The 13,426-nt window shown below is 49.5% G+C and overlaps 1 protein-coding gene and 1 long non-coding RNA gene across 3 annotated transcripts in view; one reads left to right on the plus strand and one right to left on the minus strand.

The window, feature by feature from the left end:
• Positions 1-727: 727 nt before the first annotated feature.
• LOC121143328 lies at positions 728-7,251 on the minus strand. The gene is made up of 3 exons (XR_005880548.1): positions 7,134-7,251; positions 3,997-4,204; positions 728-2,486 (listed from the first exon to the last, which is right to left on the minus strand). It is a non-coding gene; the product is annotated as an uncharacterized LOC121143328 (long non-coding RNA).
• Positions 7,252-7,377: 126 nt separating this feature from the next.
• Positions 7,378-13,426, plus strand: part of Txnrd1 (thioredoxin reductase 1) — a 41,478-nt gene continuing 35,429 nt past the window's right edge. The window contains exon 1 of one of the 2 annotated variants that reach the window (XM_013123363.3): positions 7,378-7,465. The gene's annotated coding sequence lies outside the window, so the exon portion shown is untranslated. Of the gene's footprint in view, positions 7,466-8,572; positions 8,706-13,426 lie in introns of those variants that run through there. The other variant, XM_021235100.2, reaches the window with a different exon arrangement.

Here is a 13,426-nt window from a genome sequence, read left to right on the forward strand (position 1 = left end):
TTCGCACCTGGAATCCAGCTCTTGAGAGGATTCAGGGCAGCAGCAGGGGCTACAGGAGAAACCCTGTCTCAAAAACAAACAAATGACAAAAGGCTGTTTCTCTTCTTTTAAAACTAAGATAGGACAGTGAAAGATCTAAAGTGAACAGCACACAGGAGTGTGTTTGTGCCTGCTCCAGTAGTGTGAACGCCTTAGCTTTGTGTGCGCGGGAAACACAAAGTTCAGGTAGTATTTCCACACCTAGCAAGGTGACTCAGCAAAGCAGGCTCTTTTCTCCTTGGGAAAGCTGTGCACTGTAGAAATCGCATGCTGGGGCGGGGGGGGGGGGGGTAGACCAGCAGGCAGAGTTCTTGCCTAGCCTGTAGGAAACCCTGGGTTTGCTCTCCATACCATCAAAATGCCCTGCTACCTGTAATCACTTCGGAGGTGAAGGCAGGAGAATCAAGGTCTTCCTCAGCTACATAGCAAGTTCAAGGGCACTCCGGCCTATGCGAGATTCTAGCTCAAAAAATGAAATAAAATGACATGCTTCATAGACTGGGAATAGAAGGTGAATGTCACTCTTTAATTAGATTGTGGACAGTTGACTGTGAGTGACTGACCTCATACACGGGGGTGGGGAGGGGTGGGGGGTGGCTTTCCAGATTTACACCATATCAGAAGAACTCAACGATGCTAATATACCGATCATGTTCTTGGTCCTTCTCTGTTTACTCACAGAATTGTACAACTGCCACAAAAGGCATAGCGACTATTATTATTTATCAGCACTTTACAGAGAAGTAAACTGAGGCACACAGCTTGCTAGCGGAAAGGCCAGACTGTAGCAGATCCCCCCACTACTAAAATGCACTGCTTGTCAGTAGAAAGTTGCAGGGGACCTGGCAGTGTGGGGTGAGCCCAGAGCTCTGTGGAATAGTAGACTAGTGAGGAGTGCTGGTGAAGAGGCCTCAGCACAGCAGACACAGTTTCCTGGGGATGCAGAGAGGTGTGAGAATGCTGCTGGAAGAGAAGAGGGGACAGTGGCACCCGGAGGTGAGCTCAGTTCAGAGAGCCACCATTGGACACTCAGTCTGTGCATAGACTGGTAGCTTGAAACAAGCTTAAGCGTAAGTGTTTGTGCCCCAGACATAATGCTACAAGACAGGGCTCCTTCACCTTGTCTGCAAGCTTTTCTCTACTTCACTGACATCCAAAAGCACGCAGAATGCAAGCCCAGATGAATGCAAACGCCGTGTGGACCTGCTATGGGGGCATGCACTGTGCCGGGCACAGGGGAAACAGGTTAGCCCCTCAGGAGGGAAGAGCAGGCTGGTGGACCGTAGACTAGCTGTGAGCTTGCAGGCCAGTCACCAGCCTTGAGCTATTCATCTGTGGATGCAGACAGTGCTAAGACTCTCAAAGGACTGTGGGAGAGGACTGTTGGAGGCTGTGAAGCCCCTGGCATGGAGGCCCTCAGGAAGTGAGAGGGATGAAGAGATGTCCTTAGTGCAGAAAGCAAGGTGGAAGAAACAAGGCTAGGGAGGTGTGTGAGGAGATGTCTTCGTGTGGTCACGGCCACCATGTGGGATTTCACAGTTCCCAGGATGGACGCTATGGGATAGTCTTCTTTGGCCCTGGTCAGAAAGTTACCGCTGTCGTTGCTTTTGTATCTTTAACATGCTGCTTTTTATACTTTGTGGCCTGTTCCTCCCTGGACATTACTTAACTGTAGAAAAGTGGATCTGGATCTGATCTAAGGCTTTTTGTCACCTCCCCGGTGATGGCACACCGGTGTCTGCTTCTCTTCCGTGTATTCAGTGGAGCCTGTGGACCACGTGTGAGCATGCACCACCATCCGGGCCCTTCCGCAGCAGACTGCAGAGGGATGGTCAGTATGTTTCCACGGTTGTCCCAGCTTCCCCCGAGAAACGAGTTTCTTACAAGTGACATTCACCTCTCTAGAACTTTAGGAGACCCCCGACACCTGTCATGCTAAAAATATTTCCCCCTCTGTGGAAAAGATACAATCTATATCAATTAACTAGTAATATCTTCGATTTACAGATTTGATCTTTGAACAAATATTTACTGAGTGATTACTATGTGTGCACATTGTGTTGAGTGCTGGGCATACAGTGGTGAAAGTTGATAATTGTGGCCCCTGATCACCTGTGGCTACTTACACTGAAATCATTTAAACAAAATAAACAGATCGATGCTCATGCAAACTGTCTTTTAAGAGCTCACCAGTCACATGGCACTGGGGTAAGAGAGCACAGACGGATATCTCTGTCACAGTGGAAGTTCTCCCAGACTGTGCTATTCTAGAGAGGCTGGCATGGATCAGATAGTCCTAAATAAAGTATAATGGCACGTGTGAGTACCAGGCAGACTGCTGGGTTATGTGGCACCTTTCATAGGACGTGGCTTCTTTGATGGCATCCCCGAGGAAGACAGGTTGGAGCTGGATTTGTGGGGTGCTTGGGAGTCAGCGAAGCCCTGTGCTGAGAGGAAACAGTAATTAAAGGGATGGAGGGCAGGCTAATGACTGGGGTCGGGGAAGGACCATGGAGGATCTGCGGGGAAGCAGATAAGGGAGCTGGGAAGCCTCTAGTTAGACAGAACCCGGGCTTTACTTCAAAGTCCTACTGCAACATAAGCGTGTGTTCAAAGAGGTCTGCGGCCCTTTCCCCCTTGGGACCCGCCACAGGGTACTGTCTGGGTTACCCCTGTATGTCCATATGATAATACTCTGTAACCAACTCCTCCTTAGAGGAACAAAGATACAGAGGCCCAGCACTGTTGGCCACATTCTGCATCCTCTTCAGGCCCCTCCCTTGCTCCCTGCTTCTCACTGTCTTAGGATGAAAGAGTTGGCTCTGCCCCACCTCTGCCCGCAGGGTCTCTCAGCAGCAATGCATCTCCAGACTTCCTTAAACAGGAGCACTCTCATTGGCTTCTGCCTATCCCCCGTCCTCCTCCTTGCCTGGCTCCTCCTTTCCTCTGTAACTTGGTACTCAGGGCTTCATTTCCCTAATGGGCGATTTCATCTAGTGCCACAGTGTGAGATTTAACTACGTGTCAACGTGGCCAGGCTATAGCCACCCACTCCTTTAGTTTGACAGGAGATGTTGCTGTGGAGGTACTCTGAAAGTGTAAGTAACTCTGAAATCAGAAAAGGAGGTTACCTTCCATAGTGCTTGTGGGCTTTGTCTAACTACCTCAAGGCTCTCAGAGGGAAGCCAGAGGCCCACTGAGAAGTACCATGCCTGCAGAGTGCTACTAAAATCTCCAGCCTGGGGATTGTAGAGCTGTTGGCCTTCAAAGTCAGTGAGCCAGTTCTTTAAGACAGGGTCTCCTCTAGTCCTGACTGGCCTCAAACTCCCAAGCAAAGGATAACCTTGAACTTCTGATCCTTCACTTCCAGAACATTGGGATCACAGGCAAGCGTTCTGTTAGTGGATTCTTTCTTTTTAATTCACTTTCCCCTACACTCACATATCCCACAGATTGTTTTTCTAGAAAACCCTAATATTATGCAGTACTTTTATTTTAGTTATTTATCTATTTTTGGCCTGCTTGGAACTCACTTTGTAGATTAGGTTGGCCTCAAACTCAGAGATATCTGTCTGTTTCCACGTCCTGAGTGCTGAGACTGAAGGCATCTGCCACCACGCCCATCTAGTACATATTGATGTCATTTACATCGGGTCTCCTGGCTTTGCTCAAATTTTTACTTTTAACTGTGAGCTCCAGATGCATATATGCAGTTGCCCGTGTGAACACAGACGTCTCAAGTTGGACTGTGAATGTGAGCCAAACTAACTTTTCCTCCCTGAGTGCCACCACCTGGTTGCCAAGGCCCAGCATCTGGGATGGTAGATTCTTCCTTTGCCATCTCTCATTCCACTGTCGGCAAGCCTGTGCTTACTTTCAGCCTCTGCCTCACTAGCCCAAGCCTTTATGGCTTCAGCCTCCAAGCAGCTTCCTCCTGGACCCGTGCCTCTTTCCTACCTGGTTCCCTGCTGCCTGGCTGGCTAAGTACTGCAGGCTGCCGCTTGAGGCTTCCTTGTCTCTGCTCGGAAAGTTTGCAGGCGTTCTCGTGGTTTGTGCCTTCACTCCCCGGTAGGCTGGCCCCCTCAGATAGTGCCCCCCTTCCGGCTTCCTTTGTTGCTCTTCAGAGTGCAAAGGGCTCTTTCAACAGCCACCTCACCCCTGCCACCTGGTTGAAGGAAACAATGGCTTCTGTGAACCAAGAAAAGCACAGTATGTTTGCGTAAAGATAGAAATGATGAAGGAATTGATGGTGCCTGAGGGGATCTTTCCTGAAGTTATTGGATGGACAAGAATTGGTGAGAGCCCACACAGGAGCCCAGAGATCTTGCTTTTATTCTACCTGCAGTCATAGCAAAGAATTTAGTAGTTGGTGGCTGTGGGGAAATACTGGGAAATTCCGTCTGGTCCACTCTGTTTGCCTAACTAGAACCTAGGCTATGGGCAGGTGGTGGCGAATCGCAGCAAGCAGTGCTGTCAGGCGTGAGACATGGTTGCTGGGAAAACCTCAAGGGGTGAAAGCATTGCTGTGAGGACTCAGGCACTGTACATGTGGGCCTGCCCGTCACCTGGCAGAATGCACTCAGGCGGTACCCTGGTCAGCCCAGGGTGCCATGGTCGTGTGTAGTCTGCACTCAGGTGCAAAGAACCCCTTTAAAAGAGAGACCCCGGCCACTTACACTCTCTTTCCATTCTTCTCCTTCCCTCCGTTCCCCTGGGGCAGACAGGACTCTTCCTGCCTCCCTCTTCTCTTCAGTCCTCTCTGTCTCTTCTCTTTCCTCCCCCCTTCTCTTTCTAATACAACTTTCTAAAAAACTCGTCTGTCTGGCATGTTTTTCCCTCCACCTTGGTCGCCCTGACCTGCCATGAGATCAGCCAAGGTTCCCCACAGGCTTGAAGATAACAATTGCTGAGTAGGGCTGAGGACAGACTTGAGGTTTGTGGCCTTGACTTTTAAGTAGAAATCACTTTTACTCTCCAAGTGTTCCTCCAACAATGAAAGGGTGTAGGCTCTGTGGACAGCTAGTATTAACAAGAGACAAGAGTGGGTCCTTTTTGATTTTGGGTTTTTTCTTGTTGGTTTGTTTTTTGTTTTTTCGAGACAGGGTTTCTCTATGTAGCTTTGGAACCTGTCCTGGAACTCACTTTGTAGACCAGAATAGCCTCGAACTCACAGAGATCTGACTGCCTGTGCCTCCCGGGTGCTGGGACTAAAGGGTCTTATCCAGGAGGAAGAGGCGGGTAGATCTCTTTGTCTGAGGTCAGCCTGATCTACAGAGTGGGTTCCAGGACACCCAGGGCTACACAGAGGAACCCTGTCTTGAAAAACCAAACCAACCAAACAATACAAAACAAACAATAACGAAAGAACCAAGGGTGAGTCTGCCTTGTCTGTGCCATAAAGAAGCCGGAAAGACAACCCCAAGGGCCCTAGACAAAGGAAAGCCTGAATAGCCATTGCTCCAGCCAAGTGTGCTCTGTAGGTGGACGTTTTACAGTGGAACACTTTTAATGCAGTATAACCCATATCACCTGCCGAAGTTGAGAGGACAGCTGAGAAACAGACAAGCATTTTCAGTCATTTTCTGAGCACCTGCTCTGTATCACATTCTGGGGAGGCAAGAAATCAAACTGTTGTGCCCAAGTTGCAAAGTCCCCAGAGACCACCTGGAAGACAGACCCACTAAACTGCAAAAGCAAGGTTTAATTGTTATTCATCTACCCGTGACAGGGACCCCATCTAGCAAGCTGACACAGAAGCCTCCAGAGGGAGTGAAGTTCCCTGTCTCCTGTTAGGTTTTAAAGACAAAAGTCACAGGATTACATCAGTAGGTATGGGTTGGTTTCTGATTGGTTGACATTTGGGAACAATCAGGAGCATTTCTCAAAGTCATATTTTGGCATGAAATACCTGTGTACCAATTATTTTCATTGGTCAGTGCTGAGAGGGAACATTCTGTGGTTTCTATGGCATTGTCTTGTTACTTGCAGGTGGCCTGTTGTACATAGATAGCAATAGTTTTCAGAATTATATCCTGGAGACTACAGGGGGAGGTTTTGGTCTCCTCTGGAGTTTCTTTTGTGGCCAAATAGTTCCCAGGAACCCAGCATCTAGGAGGCTGGGGGACTTGGGGGTGGGGGGTCTGGAGTTTCCTTGTGTCAGAGGCCTACGAATCTTTTCTGTAGCCTGTCATGGCTGCTAAAGCAGGGGGCTGAGTGAGGGTCTGGTCCCTTTATTTCTAAAGTATTAGAAGTGAAGCCCTTGAGTTTAGTTTACCCCCTTTAAAACAAGGGTTTGCTTTCCCAAAGTTCTGATAGTTAGGTGTGCAATTACTAGTAGGTATTTGGGGCCACAAAGAGCTAAGCACTTTGCCACAGTCCCAACACCGCAGTCAGGTATGGGAAGCGTGTGGAGTGGAAGTGTGGGAGAAGTTGGGTCAGCCTGTGCAGCGTGTGTACATTATATAAGCAAGTTCTTTACTTTCACCTTGGAAAAGCCTAGAAGGAATGCAGGAGGCCGCCCAGCTACCAGGAGGTGTAGCTTCAAGCTGTTAGGAGCCAACAACCCTTTCACCCTGGCATGAGCCAAAGTAGTGGGTCAGACACTTCATTCATTCATTCATTGATTCATTCATCTATCCACCAAGCATTGCCAATGAACTAGGGGCAGGGAGGCATGAGAGGACATGACCTTTGGCGGGCCCTATGCTAAGTGCTAAATAGACTCAGTTACCCTTAGAGTGAACAAGACAACCCCAAGCCTGACAGGGACAAGGAGGAAGTGTTGTAGGGAGAATTAGTCATGTCTTTTCAGGGTTAGTCAGGATGAAGTAGATAGTGCTTTAAAAATCCCAGTAACTTCCTTTAGGGAATTACCAAATTCGACTAATCCATTGCCTTAGGGCAGTGCGTCCCTAACTTTGTTGTCAACTAAAATCACTTGCAGAGTTTTTAAAACCTAGGTGCCAGGGTCACAGCCAGACCAAGGCCATCAGAACATCTGTGTGGGTGCCAGGCGTCAGTATTTCTAAAGTTCCTCAAGTGACGACGTAAGATTATGTAGAGAGCAGCTCCTAGGGCAGGTGCCGGTTACTCACTTCAGGGTTTGGTCCCCAACACTCTGACTTGCAGCCGCAGCCTTTGGTCGGGGCGGTTCTGAGCCGCGGGAATTGGTACTGTCCAATTAGGAGCGTTCACTTTGCCGAGCCCGCGAGTACAGCTCGCCAGGGCTGCACGGGGACTGGTTTTTGCTGTGTCATTCTGACACTGTCAGTTCACCCGCCTACTAAGAGCAGGGCGTGGCTTCCTGGAGCCACTAGGAACCAGCCAGTCTTTATCCTCAGTTTGCTTCCGTCAGGCCTCGCAGCCACGCGGGAGGTGTGGGACGCCGCGGGGCGAGAGAGCTGGTGTTTTCATCTCGCTTGTTCACGTAAGCTCCGTGTCAGCGTGAAGCTGACCGCCGGGGGCCGGGATGCTCGGGACGGTCGCTGACCGGCCCGAGAGCATAGCTCCGGGGTGGTGTTTTGGAAGGGGGAGGAGGAGATTTAATGTGTGTTAGAGAGGGCTGGGTCTTTTGCGGGACGAGCGAGGGTAAACTCTTGGCAGGGTGCTCAGGACTGCCAGGGCCACAAAGCTTCAGTATACGGGGACTTGAGTGGCCTGCAGGCTACCAGAGAAGATGGGTACCACGTGTAGAGCAGGGGTCTTGTTTACACATACATGGCAGTGTGCCGAATCTGAGTTCGGACCCGTGATAATATTAATAAACTGCATGCCTTCACAAGTATTTTCACATGCCAGGTCGTAAGAAACTCCTTGAAATTGTGCCGCACATGTCATATTTTCCAAGTGGCTTGTCCTTCCCTCACTGAAGGAGGCGGTGCAGGCTAGTGCTGAACTGCAGACTGTCCTGTCTGCATTTGAGTCCTGCTTACAGTGTTGACTGGGTGCTTCAACGTGTGCAAGTTGCTTGGCTAGAAATAGCTCAGTTTCCCTACCTGTGAAATGGATGTGGTAATACCTACATCTAAAATACAGTTGTGAAGACTAGATGCTATATATAAAAACATAATGCATTGTATATATCATTATGCCATGTTAAATGTCGCTATTAGTACGGAATAACTATTCTTTTAAGTGCTGGTACCAGTATAGCTGTGGGCTACGTTTTTAATTGTCCCAGACTTTACCGAGTTTACCCCTTAGTGAAATGGGACCATCCTCCCCTGATGTCATCCAGAGCGTGGATGGGCCGCGGCTTCAGATTCCAGGAAGCCCTGGCTGTTGCATCCTCCGGGTGCAGTGTCAAAAGGTAGACCTCGCCGGGACGTGCTAGTGTTGTGTGGTCGCGAGGTCGGTGTCTTTAGCCGCCTTCACAGCTCTTCTGAGTTCTGGCGGGCCTGGAGTCTTGAGGCCCCGCAGCTTGCGGGTCGGAGTCCACCGGCGGGAGTGCCCAGAGGGCGCGTGGCGTCCCGGAAGCCCCGCCCCGCCTGGAGGAAGGCTCACGGCCGCTCTGCTTTGTGCTACAGAGGGCAGGCGGGGCCTGCGGCGGCGCGGGTGCGAGCGCGAGCGAGCGGAGAGAGGCCGCAGGAAGCGGGGAGAGGCCGCAGGAGGCGGCAAGCCGGCGGAAGGCGCGATCGGAGGAGGGTGGCCATGGTCCAGCCCTGAAGGTAGGAGCCGCGTGCTCTCCCACCCAGATCCCCGATCCCCAGCCCCGGGCCACTACGGGCTGCCGACCCACGTGCTCAGATCCCTGAACCGGGAAGGCGAAGCCAGGCCGTTTCTTTTAAAGTGACCGTTCAAAGTGCCCTTTGCTCGGGTTTGCCCCTCTTACAGCCTCCAGCGGCCGGGTGAGTGGCCTGGGGAAGTCTTGAGAAAAGGGCATCAGGAAATGCTTACCCTCCCTCATCAGACCGCCCCGTCGTCACCTTCCTCTTTAATTCTCTGAGGCATGGAGCTCCTAAAAACCCCAGGCTCCGAGGAGCACCAGGAATCCCCTGGGTTGAATTTGTTTCCCGGCAGGCATTTCTTCTCCTAGCCCAGAGTTAACAGTTGTGCTTATAAAGGAATGGAGATCTACCCTCCAGTGGCAAGTATGCCGAATGTCTGTTTTTGGTCCATCTACTTGGAGAATTACAAAAATGCACAAAGAGAACCCAGATAGTGTGTTGAGGTCAGAGGACACTGCAGAGTCTTCTTTTTCTCGTCCCCCATGTGGGTCTTGGGGATCAAACTCTGGTGTCCATGCGTGGTAGCAATGCCTTCCCACCGAGCCATCTCGCCAACCCTTGTGATTTTCAGAATAACATATGCTGGAGCTTTGCCCACTTAGTGTAAGGCCTGCTAGGTGTAAGAATATTTGTCTGTATGTGCTGTTAAGAAGGACGTTAACAATTGACTCCCATCTTTATTTAGTCTTTGCTTGCTTCTAAAAGAAGCATATGTTTTTGAAGAGTGAATATAGGGAATGGAGCTAGACTTCAAAGGCAAGCAGCAAATGGATGGAAACTAATTAAGGGAGATAAAAGGCTCCCCCCCCCCGCAGTTAAAGTAGTTGTGTCACTCAGACTTTTAGTGTGCAAGGAAAATAACACACACCCAGCAATGACCTTCCTGGGAAACCCCACCTCTGTTGTAGATGTATCCTGAGATGCCATAATCATTTGATTTCTACATAATCTTGTCCATGCTCTTGATTTTGACGTCAGTGCGAGGAAAACTGCTTGTGTAAGCTTCGGGACTGAAATGATTCTCTGGGCTTTTCAATTTCATGTGACCGGTTAGTTTCATGCTTCTGTGAGATACAGAGCCAGGAATGAAAGAAATATGTACACACTTGCCATTTACTGCACACACAGAGCTGTTTTTGTATTTTCTTTTGGTTTTAGTGAGTAGTGCTGAAAGCAGGAGGAGACAGCAGGTGAGACTCAGAGCTGAGAATCTGAGCCGTTTGTTAGCCACAGTGAGTGTTATAGACGATGAGAACTTTGGGAGCACTGGGTTGGCACAAGTGACTACTTAGAGAGGAGTTTGTGAAAACGCGTCCCCTCCTTCCCTGTGTGTGTGTGTGTGTGTGTGTGTGTATGGCTGTGTGTGGTGTGTGTGTATGTGTGGTGTGTGTGGTGTATGGCTGTGTGGGGTGTGTGTGGTGTGTGTGTATGTGGTATTGCGGTGTATGGGTGTATGGGTGTGTGGTGTGGGTGTGTGGTGTGGGGTGTGTGTGTATGGCTGTGTGTGGTGTGTGTGTATGTGGTGTTGCGGTGTATGGGTGTATGGGTGTGGGGTGTGGGGTGTGTGTGTATGGCTGTGTGGGGTGTGTGTGGGGTGTGTGTATGTGGTGTTGCGGTGTATGGGTGTATGGGTGTGGGTGTGTGGTGTGGGTGTGTGGTGTGGGGTGTGGGTGTGTGGCTGTGCCAGGATAGAACAGGTTTGCACACATTGTGGGTAAGTGCTATCACCCAGGGCAGCACTTTAGTGTGGTCTGTTTGTAGTGCTGGGGGTAGAACCCAGGGCTCTGCACTTGCTGGGCAAACGTACCACTTAACTAGACCACGTCCCCTTTTATTGTTTTTCCTTTCTTTCTTCAAGCTGGCCTTGGAATTACGATTTTCTCCTGCCTCTGTCTTCTTCAGTGCTAGGATTTCAGGTGTGTGCCACCAAGCCTGGCAGCATTTTATTTTGTCTTTAGGGCAAGAATCAGAAGTGTGTGTGTGTGTGTGTGTGTGTGTGTGTGTGTGAGTGTGTGTGTGTGTGTGTGTACTTACTGTGTGACTCCTACCATGTGGGCCTCGGGTTGAACTCATGTGTCAGGCTTATCAGCTGGTACCTTTCCATACTGAGCCATCTTGACTTTTCCTGATTCCAGAGTTTTGAAACAATCCATGTAGGCGGGGTGTTGGTGGCATACGCCTTTAATCCCAGCATTTGGGAGGCAGAAGCAGGTGGATCTCAGTGAGTTCGAGACCAGCCTGGTCTACAGAGTTCCAGGACAGCCTCCAAAACAATGCAGAGAAACCCTGTCTCGAAAAACCAAAAAAGAAAAGAAAGAAAGAAAGAAAGAAAGAAAGAAGCTACCTACGCAATGCCTCTCTTGGTAGCATTGAGAAGAAAGAACACAGTGAATGAAAAGGTACCCATTGGGGTACGTCCACACATAGTCAAGTCTCAGTGTTTGAGAGGAGTTGTGGGTGGTAAGATTAACATTGGCCACAGGAGACTCGGTGTCTCGATGGCAAGAATAGAAGCGGTGATGGGCAGGCAATAAGGCATTGAGGTTCACCTCCAAGAAGGCGGCCCCCTTGTGTTCATTTGTACTTTCAAGCCTCCCCGAGTTACCAGCAACCCGGACTTTTCTTGATAGCCATCAGAGAAGGGCACGGGTTTCTTCTTGCCTGCATCCCTGCAAGCACCTCACTCAGGCGGGCCTCACACACAGAACTCGCCCTCCCTCACCTGCCAGCCTTCTTCCTGATGGCTGCTTCTTGCTGCCAGATCTGCTTCCAGACAAAGGGCTCACTTCAGTGTGGTGTTATATACTTCTTGGCTGGGGCCAACCTGGTTTTCTTTTCATCTCCTCTCCCAAGCTACTGTAAGCTCCTGGCAATAGTTCCCTACATCTCCCCACTTAGCTGGTGTCTTCACATCCCTTCCTGTGCAGACCCTCTTGGCCACGTTACCTCAGCGTTTCCACAGCACCCCACAAATCCTTATTTCTGGAAAGGGAGGGACCCTGCCAGAGACAATTTTCCGCCTCTCTTATCAAGGTGGAAAGGTAGGCTTACTTAATATGACCGTGTTTGCATGGGTATGATAGTACTCCCATCTAAATGAATATGCCTTAGTGACAGTACCAATGGTTCGTGTGCTGGATTCTAAGTTCTCACAACTGCCTGGTGGAGAATCTGTAATGCAGATAAAACTAAAGCTTCCAGAGTTGCCAGCATGCTGGCTGGGCTGCATGCAGAGACCTCCTGACTGCAAAGCTCACTCTGATCACACCTGAGACACTGGCCTGCTTCTGATCTCGTTCATGTGCTTGTGAGTCAGGACGGAGCAAATCCCAGTATTCCTAGCATAGTTCCAGCATACGGTAAGCCTCCATTCATTAGAGGCTTGCTGGATGAGCCTTCATTCCACTGTGCCCACTAAGTCAGAAGGGTGGTATGTCTTCCATGTGTCCTTTAGTTCTTCATATGCCACGCCCGCTGCGCAGCCTGTGTCCGAGAATGTGCGGGGGTGTCGGGATTGATGACACACAGACCCTTCAGTGGTGCAAAGAAAACTTCAAGAAGGCTTTTCAGAAGGCTCTACTTTATTCTTACCCTGGCAGGCGACGGTGGGTGGGTCAGGAAGAGGCAGTTAGTCTTTGGAAAAAGTCAAGATTAGGGCGTTCAGTGGGCCAGCCCTTATCAGGAACTTATTGCTCTGGGCATCGTATTGTTTTTAGTAAACATGTTTTTAGTAAACATTGTCTTATAGCTGCCTGCTCCCAGGCTGATGGGGAAGTGGGCCTCTGGACAAGGTCTGTTGTTCCCACATTCATATGCATTCCATAAATTACCACTTGATTCATACACTCATTCAGTAAGTATTCGTTAGATGGCAGGGGCATAGAGACTCACCTAAAGGAGTTAATATTGAAGTATCTGTTGGATTGTCACACACGAAACTGTGAGCTGTTCAGAACTGGTTCTGAGTAGCACATTGGGAAACAATTTAGAATTTTGTCTTTTAAAGATTTAATTTATTACATATGCAGTGTTCAGCCTATATGCCAGAAGAGATCACCAGATTGAATTGTAGATGGTTGTGAGCCACCACGTGGTTGCTGGGAATTGAACTCAGGACCCCTGGAAGAGCAGTCAGTGCTCTTAACCTCTGAGCCATCTCTCCAGCCCAACGATTTAGAATTTTTATATCTGACAGTCGGTGCCTTTAGCTTGACATGCAGGTGAACCTTTGTCAGTCAGGAAGAAAGTGGGACCACGGTTTATCCAGTACCTGTACTGTCAACACCAGGCTGGGCGTTACCGTGTATGTATGATATTGTATATGCTTAAAAATACTTCTGATAGCTGGGCAGTGGTGGCACATGCCTTTAATCCCAGCACTGGAGAAGTAGAGGCAGGCAGATGTCTGTGAGTTCAAAGACAGCATAGTATATAGAGTGAGTTCAAGGCTAGCTAGAGCTACACAGAGAAAACCCTGTCTTGAAAAACTAACCAAAAAATTGGCTAAGGCTTACAGTGCAGCTCAGTGTAAGGGGAGTGCCTGGCACATAGGAGGCCCTGGGTCCACTCCACGGCATACCAAAACATGTTCTGCTAACAAACGTTTTTCTATAATTAAAAAAGAAAAAAAGGCCAACACCAATGTTTTAAGAGAGAGTAGA

The sequence above is a fragment of the Mesocricetus auratus genome, unplaced genomic scaffold (genome assembly GCF_017639785.1).
Source record: "Mesocricetus auratus isolate SY011 unplaced genomic scaffold, BCM_Maur_2.0 Super-Scaffold_100011, whole genome shotgun sequence".
NCBI classification, from domain to species: Eukaryota; Metazoa; Chordata; class Mammalia; order Rodentia; family Cricetidae; genus Mesocricetus; species Mesocricetus auratus.